At 39.7% G+C, this 13,865-nt stretch overlaps 1 non-coding gene across 1 annotated transcript; it reads right to left on the bottom strand.

The window, feature by feature from the left end:
• Nucleotides 1-4,885: 4,885 nt before the first annotated feature.
• LOC141624419 (small nucleolar RNA R71) lies at nt 4,886-4,992 on the bottom strand. Its single transcript, XR_012534225.1, has one exon. It is a non-coding gene; the product is annotated as a small nucleolar RNA R71 (small nucleolar RNA).
• Nucleotides 4,993-13,865: the final 8,873 nt, after the last annotated feature.

Here is a 13,865-nt window from a genome sequence, read left to right on the forward strand (position 1 = left end):
TGACCATTGACTTTGAACCGATTTCCTTCTTCCGACATTAATTCAAAGTCTTCATACTTTTCAACATTTGTGATCACAAAGGGGCCAGTCCATCGTGAATTCAACTTTCCGGGGAAGAGTCGATATCTAAAGTTAAATAGAAGGACAATGTCTCCCTTGTGCAATGCCTTTTGCTTGATTCTCTTGTCATGAAGCAATTTGGTGCATTCTTTGTAGATCTTTGTATTCTCATTTGAGTGAAGTCGAAACTCTTCCAACTCTTCAATTTTCAAGATCCTCTTCTCTCCACTTAGCTTGAGATCAACATTGAGAGCTTTGATTGCCCAAAAGACTTTATATTCCAATTCAAGTGGCAAGTGAAAAGCCTTTTTATAGACTAACTTGTAAGGGGATGCTCCTATGGGGGTCTTATAGGCCGTTCTATAAACCCAAAGAGTGTCATCAAGTTTCATGCTTCAATCCTTACGAGTCTTGTTAACACCTTTCTCAAGAATTTGTTTGATCTCTCTATTGGAAACTTCGACTTTACCGCTTGTTTGAGGACGCCATATTTTGTCAAGAGAGATGCAAGTTTCTTCTCATGGAAGTGTGTTCCACCATCACTAATAATAGCTCTAGGGACTCCAAACCTTGGGAATATCACTTTACTTTGGAGCTTGGTCACCGTCTTTGCATCGTCGGTTGGAGTAGCAATTGCTTCTACCCACTTTGATACGTAATTAACGGCAACAAGAATGTACTTGTTGCCTTGGTACGATACAAAGGGACCTTGGTAATCAATTCCCCAAACATCGAAGATTTCAACTTCCAATATGCCTCGTTGTGGCATCTCATTTCTCCAAGATATGTTGCCGAGTCTTTGGCAAGGATCACAATGAAGGATAAACTCTCTGGCATCTTCAAACATAGTGAGCCAATAGAAGCCCGATTGTAGGACTTTGGCAACCGTCCTTCTTGCTCCATGGTGTCCTCTATATGGGAATGAGTGGCAACCTTCCAAAACTCCTTGAACTTCCCATTGTGGTACTTATTTTTGGTAAAGACCATCACTACATGCTTTGTAGAGATTGGGATCATCCCAAAAATACCTCTTCACTTCAAATAGGAATCTCTTTCATTGATTGTAGTTCAAATTCGGGGGAAGAACTCCTCCTATAATGTAGTTTGCAAAATCGGCAAACCAGGTGTTGTGTGTCATTCGAGTTATGTGTGGATGGCCATTAAAACATCATTGGGAAAGGAATCATTGATTGGTGTATCTTCTTCATTGTTGTCAAACCGAATCCTTGACAAGTGATCTGCAACTACATTCTTGGCTCCTTTCTATTCTCCTATCTCTAAGTCAAATTCTTGGAGCAACAATATCAACCTCAACAAACGTGGCTATGATTATTTCTTCACCAAGAGATGTCTAAGAGCATGGTGGTCCGAGAATACTATCATCTTTCATCCAAGTAAGTAGGAGCGGAACTTGTCCAAAGCATACACTATAGCAAGAAGTTCCTTTTCCGTGGTATCTTTGTTGACTTGTGTAGCATCAAGGGTTTTGCTTATATATTATATGGCATGTAAAGCTTTCCCAACTCGTTGGCCAAGAACCGTGCCAACGGCGTAGTTTCTTGCATCACACATTATCTCGAAAAGCAACTCCTAATTTGGCGGTTGGATAATTGGTGTTGAAATTAGAGCTTCTTTGATCCTATCAACACCCTCAATACACTCATGAGTAAATTTGAATTGGGCATCTTTAAGCAAAAGTTGAGTGAGGGATTTTGCAATTTTGGAAAAATCTTTTATGAATCGTCGGTAAAACCTCACATGACCTAGAAAACTCCGCACCTCTTTGACATTCACAGGTGGCGGTAATTTCTCTATCTCCTCAACTTTAGCTTTATCAACCTCGATGCCCTTTTCCGAAATCAAATGACCCAAGATAATGCCTTCATTGACCATGAAATGACACTTTTCCCAATTTAAAACAACGTTAACATCCTTATATTTTTGCAAGACAAGAGATATATTATTCAAACAAGACTCAAAATCTTTCCCATAGACACTAAAATCATCCATAAAAACTTCCATTATGGTTTCTAGGTAGTCGGAAAAGACACTCATCATGCAACGTTGAAATGTGGCGGGAGCATTGCATAGCCCGAAGGGCATTCTCCTATAGGCAAAGGTACCGTAGGGGCATATGAAAGTGGTCTGTGTTGGTCATCCTGGTGTATCGGGACTTGGAAGAATCCTGAATACTCGTCAAGGTAGCAAAAGAATTTGTTAGAGGCAAGCCTCCCAAGCATTTGATCAATAAATGGGAAAGGAAAATGATCCTTTACTGTTGCGGAATTCAACTTACGATAATCAATACACATTCGCCAACCGGTGATCTTCCTAGTGGGTTGATGTGACCATAATTAGAGCATATTTAGTCCCCGAATTAGCCTTGTTCCCATGATTTTTAGTGCATATTTGGGTCATTTATTGTCTTTAGTCCTTTGTTTTGCATATTCTTTGAGGTTTTGTTTCCTTGGTAGGAAAGGAGTGCAAACCTTGCATTTTCATGGCAAAATGAAGCTAAATTGATTGAATTCAATGACCAAGCATCAAAGAGAAGACAAGATTAGAAAGCCTTTATACATACTATTGTAGATGGGCAATGATAAGAAAACATCCTTGCATCCCCCAGGAAATCCTCAAGGATTCTATGAAGAAAAGGGAAGAAAAGAATAAAGAAAGTAGTTGTAAGACAATCCGAGCGGAGTGTCCACAAGACGCCCGTCCAAGAGGTAAAATCCGAGCGTCTTCCCCCAGTGGACGCACGTCCAAAACACCCAGAATCCGCCCGTCTTCCCGAGCTGGACGCCCGTTCAGAATCACCAGAATCCGCCCGTCCCGTGCCCTGGACGCCCGGATTGTCTTTCAGCCATTTCGTCTTCTACAAGCTTCAAGGAAGGATGCGCATATTTTTCGAAGACCGGCGAAAAGGAGACCGGAGTCTCCCTTGAGACCGGCGATTCCTCAAGGACTTAATCGACATTTAAGCCCTTAGTAAACCCTAATTTATGTAACTAATCCCCACTATAAATACCCATTTAGGCTAATTAGAAGAGAATGTTCTTCTTAGCAATCTTTAGTGTAGTTAATATCAATCAAATCTCTCTTTAATCTTATAATCAACATTTAATCAAGTCTTAATACAAGTTTCATTTCCTTAATCTCTCTCTTGTTCATCCTTTGTTTTGGGTAATTGAAGATTATTTGGGTTATTATTGGGAGATTGACAACCTTCCAATCAATCATCAAATACTTCTATTATTCTTTGCTTTATTATTGGAATCATTAGTAGGTATAATTCTCTTAATCCCTTTTAATTATTGTTAATTATCTTTATATATTCATTATGTTTTACTTTGTTGGTGTGATTGACAACCTTGCTAGCATATTCAACATGATAATGAGTGAGTAGTTTCCTTATCTAGGGTTAATGGGTAATTAGGGGAAACCAACATGGGGGATGATTCATGCTTAAATTAATGTGTTTTCATAGTTTATTTGCTTGCTTGTTGTGATCTCAACTTATGCACATGTTATGTTTGATGAAATGCGAGCCTATGAATCCTTGCATTTTTTACCCATCACCTATCTTTTCAATGAGACTTGTAAGACATAAACCAACTCGAGTCTCATTAGACCATGCATATAGTTGAGTAGGGAGGATTAAGTCGACTTGTAGGTGTTGTACAATCTAATCGATTCGGCTCCGGGACCCAAACTTTCCTAGGATTGTAAGACATAAACCAACTCGATTCATCACAACAATAATTGCTTGCTTATAATTTGAGAATATGTTTGTATGATCAATTCTCATGAATCCTCTATGACCCCATGACACCCTAGTGCCTTTTATCAATTGTTTACATCCCTTTTTAATCATCTTCCTTGTTTACTTTCATTGTTATTTAGTTTAGTGATCTTCTACTTCAAACCCCAAATTGTGACACCCTTAGACACCACTAGTTGCAATTGAAAATCTCATCTCAATTCCCGTCCCTTGGGATCCGACCTTTACTTGCCTCTTTACTAATTGTAGGGTTGTTGGTAGAGTTGTAAATTGTGTTTTGGTCTAGGTGCTCCTAACGACAAGTACCGAAAACTAAACCTCCAAGTGAGTCCGACCAAAAATGGCGCCGTTGCCGGGGATGGTGTTAACTTGATTTAGATTTTCTTATATTGTTATTAGTTGTGTCTTTCTTTGCCTTGGGGAAGTAAACCTCCTCAAGGTTTGTTCTAATTATTTTCGAGTTATTTGATATTTTGCATGTCTAGAAGATCACAAGGTAACTTGTTACCCTTTGATCACGAAATTGAAAGGACTTTGACAAACAATAGAAGACTTGCTAGGAGAACTTTGAGAGGTATTGGTGTGGTTGTAGATATTCAACCAAACACTATTGAGTTCATCAACCCTTTTGCAAGAGAAGGTGAGGAGAATCCAACACAAAATCAACCCACAATGCCTAAATTTTCATCACATTCCATACCCACCGAGGAGAACCTATCTAATGGTACTCCCACACCACAACATTTAACCGGAAATTTTATTGCCAAATCCGCACTTATCCAATTAGTCGAAAGAAGCCAATTTGGGGGGAGGCCTAGTGAAGACCCTCACTCTCACATGGAGACTTTTTGCGATTATTGTAATGCGATTTCTCAAACCGGTGTAACTCAAGACCAAATTCGATGGGTCTTATTTCCTTTTTCTCTAATTGGCACCGCAAAACAATGGTTGAAAGGCCTTGATAAGGCTACTCTCGGAATTGATTCTTGGAAAAAATTGGCTCTAGCTTTCTACAAAAAGTTCTATCCACCGGAAAAGACTAACATGCTAAGAGCTCAAATTACGGGCTTTAAACAAAGAGATGAAGAATCTTTGTGTGAAGCTTGGGAGCGATTCAAAGGAATTTGTCGCTCATGTCCTCACCATGAACTTAGCGAGTGGTTCTTGGTACAACAATTTTGGAACGGTCTTTATGAAGACTCAAGAAACATTCTCAACATGGGATCAAATGGAATGTTCACCGAAGTTGACGACAATCAAACTTGGAACAAGAATGAGGAAATGGCGCTCCATAATTCACAATATAGTAGACCTCGCAAGGCTACTAGAGGAGGAAAGCATGAAGTGGACTCTACTACTCAATTGGGTGCTCAACTTAGTGCTCACATTGATACCATCAATTTGAAGTTCGAAAAAGCTATGGCTAAACTTGAAGAAGCCTCAAAATCACCAAAGCATCATGTTAATGCCATGACGGCATCTTCATCAATCCCAAGTGGGATATGTGAGAATTGTGGAACTTTGGGACATGACCAAAGTGAATGTAAGGGAACAAATGAACAAGTGAATTCTTTTCAAGCATACAAGAGTGGTACCCCTTATTCAAACTATTACAATGAAAACACCAAATTCCACCCAAATCTCTCATACAAAAGCCAAAATGTTCAAAACCCTCAACCAACATACACCCCACCTCCCATGAGAAACCAAAATCAAAGACCCTTTTACAACTAAAACCAAGGTTACCAAAATCAAACTCCATACAATCAACAAAATGACCAAGGTTTTGATGTTCAAAAAGCGGTCCTCCAAATGCAAAAGAATCAACAAGAGTTTTTCACTCAAATGCAAAAGGATAGTCAAGCAAAGGAAATCACCATCAACAACATCCTAGCCCACACCAAAATGTTGGAAACCCAATTAACTCAACTAGCATCTTCAAGATCACAAAGACAAAAGGGGCAATTACCACCTCAAAGTAATCCCCCAAGACATGAAACGGTTAGTGCCATTCACTGAGAAGTGGTACAAGGTATGAAGCACCGGAGAAGCAAGTTGAGGATGAAGTTGTGGAAGCTAGTGACAAAGAAGAAATTGTGCAAAACTCCAAGGGTGGAGAACCATCAAAAGAAGAAGTTTCAAAGAAAAATGAAGACAAGGCCAAGGAGAAGGAGCCCATTGTGATTAGACTTCCTTTTCCGAGTCGTCAAGCAAACCCAAATTTGATGACCAACTTGGAAAATTTTTGGAAATTGTGAAGAATTTGGAAGTCTCAATTCCTTTCACGGAATTAATCAATCACGTGTCGGCCTATGCAAAGTACATGAAAGACATCCTTACGAAGAAGAAGTCGATCCGGAAGCTTGAGACTATCGCCTTCACTAAGGTGAGTAGTGCAATAATTCAAGGGAGTTCACCTCCAAAACTTAAAGGTCCGGGAAGCTTCTCAATACCGTGTACCATTGGCAATGCCACGATCAACAAAGCCTTATGTGATCTAGGGGCTAGTGTGAGTGTTATGCCGTACTTGGTGAGTAAAAGGTTAGGGATGGGAGAGCTTAAATGCACCAATATCACACTCCAAATGGCCGATAGATCGACGAAGATACCATTAGGGATATGGGAAGATGTTCCCATAAGAGTTGGGAAATTTTTCATCCCGATGGACTTTGTCATTGTTGACATGGAAGAAGACTCCAATATTCCAATCATTCTAGGAAGACCTTTCTTGCACATCGCGGGTGCGGTGATAGATGTGAAGCATGGAGAGCTCACTCTAGAAGTGGGAGATGAGAGCATAACTTTCAATCTTGACAAGACCATGAGAGCTCCCCGTTTGCATGAGCCATGTTTTATGGTTGATCATTATAGCCGGAAGGATGATAGGAAGAAGTCGAAATTCCAATGGAAGAAGAAAGTCGATGATGCTTCATTCAAAGAGCAAGAGAATTGTAACAAAGAGAGCTTGAAAAGCTCACCAAAGTCAAGCAATGAAGAAGATGGCCTCATTGGCCGAGACAAGAAAGTGGGAGAGTTGTCTCTATCAACTCAAGAGATCTTTAGTGATCAAGTAGATGAAGTTTGTGGTCTTTGGGACGATGAGTTTGAAGGGATTTTCAATCCCTACATTGGTAATGCTATCGATCAAGACCAACATGAAGGACAACAAGTGCAAAGATCTATTGCGGATCTTTATCATGACAATGAACAAGCTTTTGACTACTTCTTCAAGATGTTGAGCAACATCAATAACACCTTGGACATGCCCCCATGACATCTCACTAAGGATGAGAGTTTGGTGGAGTCCTATCCAAACCACCATTTGTAAATATATCTAACTCCCTAACTTGCATTTTAATTCTTACATTGCATTTTTGTCATTTTTGGATTTTTATGCTTTGATCAAGATATTTATCATTTTTGAGAGAAGTGAGGGAGGGACTAATGATTTTATTGATGTGTAGTGCTTTAGCTTAGTGTGGGGATAGCAATTGCCTAGGCTATTCATGCCTTAATAGTGCCCCTACAATGAAGAACACGGGATTTGAAGATTGAAAATGACACGGGATATGCAAGTGCACGGATGGAACTGAATCCGGGTAGACTAGGAGGAATCTGAGCGTCCTTAAGTGGAATCCGCTCGTCTTAAGGGAACCCGAGCGTCTATGGTTGAAACCGTCCGTCCAAATGAGCTGCAAAGTTGAAAATTTGGGACTGTTAGAGAATCCGAGCGTCCCAGCAGAGAAGACGCTCGTCTGAAAGAATCCGCTCGTCTTTGCAAGAAGACGCCCGTCTTTTTGCCAGTGCAGAATAACAAAAGTTCCTGTAACAGAATCCGCTCATCTTTAAAGGAATCCGCTCGTCCTGAATTGTAGAAATCCGCCCGTCTTCACTGAAAGACGCTCGTCTTTAGGCGAGATTTCTTGAACCCAGATTAAGCAGAATCCGAGCGTCCCGAAGGGAATCCGCTCGTCTTTTTGCCAGTGCAGAATAACAAAAGTTCCTGTAACAGAATCCGCTCATCTTTAAAGGAATCCGCTCGTCCTGAATTGTAGAAATCCGCCCGTCTTCACTGAAAGACGCTCGTCTTTAGGCGAGATTTCTTGAACCCAGATTAAGAAGAATCCGAGCGTCCCGAAGGGAATCCGCTCGTCTTCCCCCTACAGTTTGAAAATTTTGGGTGTTTTTAAATACCCTTCCCACATTCATTCATTCATTCATACATTCAAAACACTACCCATAAACCCCAAAACCCTCATCCTCTCCATCACCAAAAACAAGATTTCCTCAACCAAATTCAACAAAATCAAATCCAAACTTCTTTACAACAACAATTAATCACTCCTTTTCCAACAATAATCAATCCAAGCACCAAAATCTTCAACCTTTGGGTCGATTTTTGAAATACAAAGGCAAATCCTTTCATCTTAAAATCGATTTGGGTATAATTGGAAATTGAAGATTTTCAATCTTTTCTTGGTATAATCATCAATGGCAAGAACAAAAGGGTCAAAAAAAGCACTCAAGGCAAAGGCACTCTAAAAAAGGCAACAATGCCTTCAAGCAAAGAAAGCTTCAATGGCTATGGTGGTTGCTAGTGCAAACTTGGAAGTTCAACAACAACAAAATCCTCCCTTGGAAGCAACAACAACAACAACTCCGGAAATTGCTCAATTATCAAACTATCCGGAAGTAATTTTCATTTCTAACTCCCATAGGGATACATTTGCCAAATATGCTAAGAAATCCATTCTACCCACCAAATTCATATGTGAAGATGCCTTGAACAAATTGGGTGTCCTTGAGCAAACAAAAGCCTTCTTTGAAGCCATGGGGTTGGGAAAATTGTTCACTACAAGAGAATTGACATACCCCTCCCTTACCTCGGAATTCTTGAGTTCATTGAAAGTGACTAAGGTAGAGACTAGAACATATATCGAGTTTCGCCTTGCCAATGTGAATAGGCGCATCACCTTTGATGTTTTGAGTAAAGCATTAGGTCTTAGTGATACACCTCGTTATCATAAGAAGCCCGAAAAATATGACCCCGCTCCTCTTTGGGAGGCGATTTCCGGGAAGAAATTTGAGAACTTGCATGCTTGTCGCGCTCTATTAGTCCACCATCCGGGCATTAGAGTGAGGCACAAGGTCATCGGGAATACTATAATTACAAGAAAAGACACTAATCACTTTACAAAGCTCAATTTTGTTCTACTTGAGTCGACCTTAAATGTTGGAAGGGAATTCACCAAGCCTTACAATACTCTAAGGCTTTTGGTGGAAAGATGGCTCAATGTTGATTGTGGTAAGGAAGGCACCGCTTTTATCGTAAATGGAGGTCTAGTTACTCTCTTGGCCAAGTACATTGATCCAAATTTCAATAAGGATAACACCTATGTGGCGAAAAAAGGGGGTCATCTCATTGACATGGATGCCATGATTAACAAGTACAAGTGGGTCAAGCATAATCCTCTTGATGCCAACTATGGGTGGCTCACCAATGATGCTAGATTTTTCACTTTGCCTTCCAAGATATGCCGCTTGAGTGCTCATAGAACAAACTACCTACTTCCACTCTCAAAAGGTGCAGAGTACATCATCCGTCAGCAAAGGGGCTAAATTGAAGAGCCCTCCTCCTCCATTGTCACACCACCCTACCCATTCAAATATCAAGAGTTCAAACCCGAGGGTGTTGAAGTGGGCAATGACTACATGACTCTACTTATGCAAGAGATGCATAAACACGCTTACAATGATCGAGTAGATGCATACTTGGCCCAATATCCACCCCTCCTTCATTTAGCTAGGCAAGGACTACTTGATCTTTCATGTCCTTTGCCTAGTTGGGCGGATAGGGAAGTCTTCTTTCCAAGCACTTCTAGGGGTGAAAGACCGGGTGAAGATGGGAATGTTGATGATGAGGTTGATGATGATGAGGGTGTTGATGAAGAGGTAGATGATGAAGAATAAGAGGCTAATGAAGATGATGAAGGAAGTGAGTAAGGAAGTGAAGAGGGAAGTGGTGATGAGTCCGCTTCTATGGAGGAAAATGATGACAATGATGATATGGTGGAAGACTAGCAAGCTTTGGAGGCTCCTACTCTCTTGAGGTTTGTCTACTTCTTTCTTTGTTTTATTTATTTTTATCTTGATCATAGTTGGAGAGTCCTAGCAACATAGAGGACTAACACCTCGGCCCCATTGAGGTGTTCTTATTTCATTGTTCCCGTTTTGAAAATCCAAAATGACAATTTAATTTCATGCATTGCATCGTGTGTGCATGAACTATCCCCAACTTTAAGACATTAGAAATAATGTCTATCTCGGTTTGGGGAAGTACATGCATACGCAACGGGAGGTAATCTAAATTACGCTCTCCGTCATAAACAAAAACCCATGCATCATGTAGTGTAGATTAGTATAGCTTGCATTTAGTATAGAATTCATGCATCATGTTTGCATATTTTCCCATTATTTTGGCCATTGAGGACAATGCCCATATTAGTGTGGGGATGGGGAATTCTAACTTAACTTTTATTCAAAAAACCCAAAAAAATCAAAAAATTTCGAAAAATTGAAAAATTTGAAAATCCAAAAACAAGTTCATTTCTTTTGTAGTGTAGACTTGTATATATTGTTGTATATATTGTATTTGTTCTATCCTTGTTCACATTGATCGACTACGCCACATCCAAGACATGAGGATATTGAAGACCGCATGGTAAGATATTTCCAATCTCCTTTTTTCTCTTTATGTTAATGACTATGTGGCTTTATTTTGATTGATGCGGTATAACAATGTGAATTTAGGACTTGCATTTAGTTTATATGGCATATTAGTTGGTAGAATCACTTGCATTAGGATGTATATGTGTTAGTTGCATCATGACATGTAGTTGCATGTTAGAAAAATTTTGCGGAACCGTCTACTTGGGAAGCTTGACAAGTGTATATAGGCCCTAGTAAATGCTTTTTCTTCTTAAGACTTTGGTTGTTAGAATACTTGTAAAACACCCTAGGATGTGTCATGCTAGTATCCTTTGACCCATGGATTAAGGCCTAGTCAAGAGTAGCTTGTGGTATGATAACTCCTTGGCTACCGTTTATTCCAAGGTGACTCTTGAAACCATGCATGCATCCATCATCCATGTTCTACCACATTTTTGTCATCAAAGGGAATGGGCATAAAAAGAAATTGATTTGAGTTCAATGAAATGAAAAGTGAAAGAAAGTTTGCAAAATGCATCAAATGAAAAGAGGAGCAAAAATAGACTCCTAATGCTTCAAATATAAGGCACCCTCACTACATATGGGGTGACTTTGAAAATGTTCAAAAAGAAATGCAAAAAGTTGAAAATTTGTCAAGTATTGAAATGCCAAAAATCAAAAGAAATGGCAAAAAGAAAGTGTTCTCAAATGTCAAATGCCACAAAAAATTGGGGGGGAAAAAAAAAAAAAAAGCAAACTCACAAATTAAACTCAAATATCTATCAATCCCTTTGTCCATTGTATCCATTTTTGTGCATGGTAGAGAGGGGACGACCCTTCTTCTTGTCTGGGTAAGAGGGGGAATTCCGCGATCCTCCAGTGTTTCTAACACCATAGGGAGTCTACTCTTGACAAAAGCATTTAATGATTGAGGACAAAGGTACCCTAGCTTGACACAATTTGGAGGTGATTTATTGGTATCCTTCTAGGCTTAGTAGTTTGAAGAAATTGCATCTATGAAGGAGTGTGTACCCTTGAATTGCTTCCCTTGTAAATAATTTTCGCCACTTAGATGAGGACAGTGGCTATTCTTTTTTAGATGCATCCATTACTTGATTTTGTGTGCTTAATGTTTGGATGTGTCGCCATTTTGGCAAGACCCACCTTGTCTTGCAAGACGGCATCCTACCTCATGGTTGTATTGTTGTGAGTTGAAGAGGTGGGGTGAGACCCGCTAATTGTCTCATATCGGCTATGCTATTAGGTTAGTTTAAATAACGATCCTAGTCTTTGTCACCTCTTTACTCGGGATGAGCAAAGGTTCGGTTTGGGGATATTTGATGTGACCATAATTAGAGCATATTTAGTCCCCGAATTAACCTTGTTCCCATGCTTTTTAGTGCATATTTGGGTCATTTATTGTCTTTAGTCCTTTGTTTTGCATATTCTTTGAGGTTTTGTTTCCTTGGTAGGAAAGGAGTGCAAACCTTGCATTTTCATGGCAAAATGAAGCTAAATTGATTGAATTCAATGACCAAGCATTAAAGAGAAGACAAGATTAGAAAGCCTTTGTATATACTATAGTAGATGGGCAATGATGAGAAAACATCCTTGCATCCCCGAGGAAATCCTCAAGGATTCTATGAAGAAAAGGGAAGAAAAGAAGAAAGAAAGTAGCTGTAAGACAATCCGAGCGGAGTGTCCACAAGACGCCCGTCCAAGAGGTACAATCCGAGCGTCTTCCCCCAGTGGACGCCCGTCCAAAACACCCAGAATCCGCCCGTCTTCCCGAGCTGGACGCCCGTCCAGAATCACCAAATCCGCCCGTCCCGTGCCCTGGATGCCGGATTGTGCGTCGACCATTTCGTCTTCTACAAGCTTCAAGGAAGGATGCGCATATTTTTCTAAGACCGGCGAAAAGGAGACCGGAGTCTCCCTTGAGACCGGCGATTCCTCAAGGACTTAATCGTCATTTAAGCCCTTAGTAAACCCTAATTTATGTAACTAATCCCCACTATAAATACCCCATTAGGCTAATTAGAAGAGAATGTTCTTCTTAGCAATCTTTAGTGTAGTTAATATCAATCAAATCTCTCTTTAATCTTGTAATCAACATTTAATCAAGTCTTAATACAAGTTTCATTTCCTTAATCTCTCTCTTGTTCATCCTTTGTTTTGGGTAATTGAAGATTATTTGGGTTATTATTGGGAGATTGACAACCTTCCAATCAATCATCAAGTACTTCTATTATTCTTTGCTTTATTATTGGAATCATTAGTAGGTATAATTCTCTTAATCCCTTTGAATTATTGTTAATTATCTTCATTTATTCATTATGTTTTACTTTGTTGGTGTGATTGACAACCTTGCTAGCATATTCAACATGATAATGAGTGAGTAGTTTCCTTAGCTAGGGTTAATGGGTAATTAGGGGAAACCAACATGGGGGATGATTCATGCTTAAATTAATGTGTTTTCATAGTTTATTTGCTTGCTTGTTGTGATCTCAACTTATGCACATGTTATGTTTGATGAAATGCGAGCCTATGAATCCTTGCATTTTTTACCCATCACCTATCTTTTCAATGAGACTTGTAAGACATAAACCAACTCGAGTCTCATTAGACCATGCATATAGTTGAGTAGGGAGGATTAAGTCGACTTGTAGGTGTTGTACAATCTAATCGATTCGGCTCCGGGACCCAAACTTTCCTAGGATTGTAAGACATAAACCAACTCGATCCATCACAACAATAATTGCTTGCTTATAATTTGAGAATATGTTTGTATGATCAATTCCCATGAATCCTCTATGACCCCATACATCCCTTTTTAATCATCTTGCTTGTTTACTTTCATTGTTATTTAGTTTAGTGATCTTCTACTTCAAACCCCAAATTGTGACACCCTTAGACACCACTAGTTGCAATTGAAAATCTCATCTCAATTCCCGTCCCTTGGGATCCGACCTTTACTTGCCTCTTTACTAATTGTAGAGTTGTTGGTAGAGTTATAAATTGTGTTTTGGTCTAGGTGCTCCTAACGACAAGTACCGAAAACTAAACCTCCAAGTGAGTCTGACCATGGGTATTAGCTCGTTCTTTGTCATTTTTCACCACCGTGGTACCTCCTTTCTTGGGTATCATTTGAACGGGGCTAACTCACAAAGAATCCGATATAGGGTAAATGATTCATGCATCAAGTAACTTCATAACCTCCGCTTTTACAATTTCTTGCATATGGGGATTTAGTCTCCTTTGGCCTTGAATAGTAGGTCTATAATCTTCTTCTAAATGTATCATATGCATGTAAAAG

This window comes from Silene latifolia, chromosome X, assembly GCF_048544455.1.
Source record: "Silene latifolia isolate original U9 population chromosome X, ASM4854445v1, whole genome shotgun sequence".
Taxonomy (NCBI): domain Eukaryota; kingdom Viridiplantae; phylum Streptophyta; class Magnoliopsida; order Caryophyllales; family Caryophyllaceae; genus Silene; species Silene latifolia.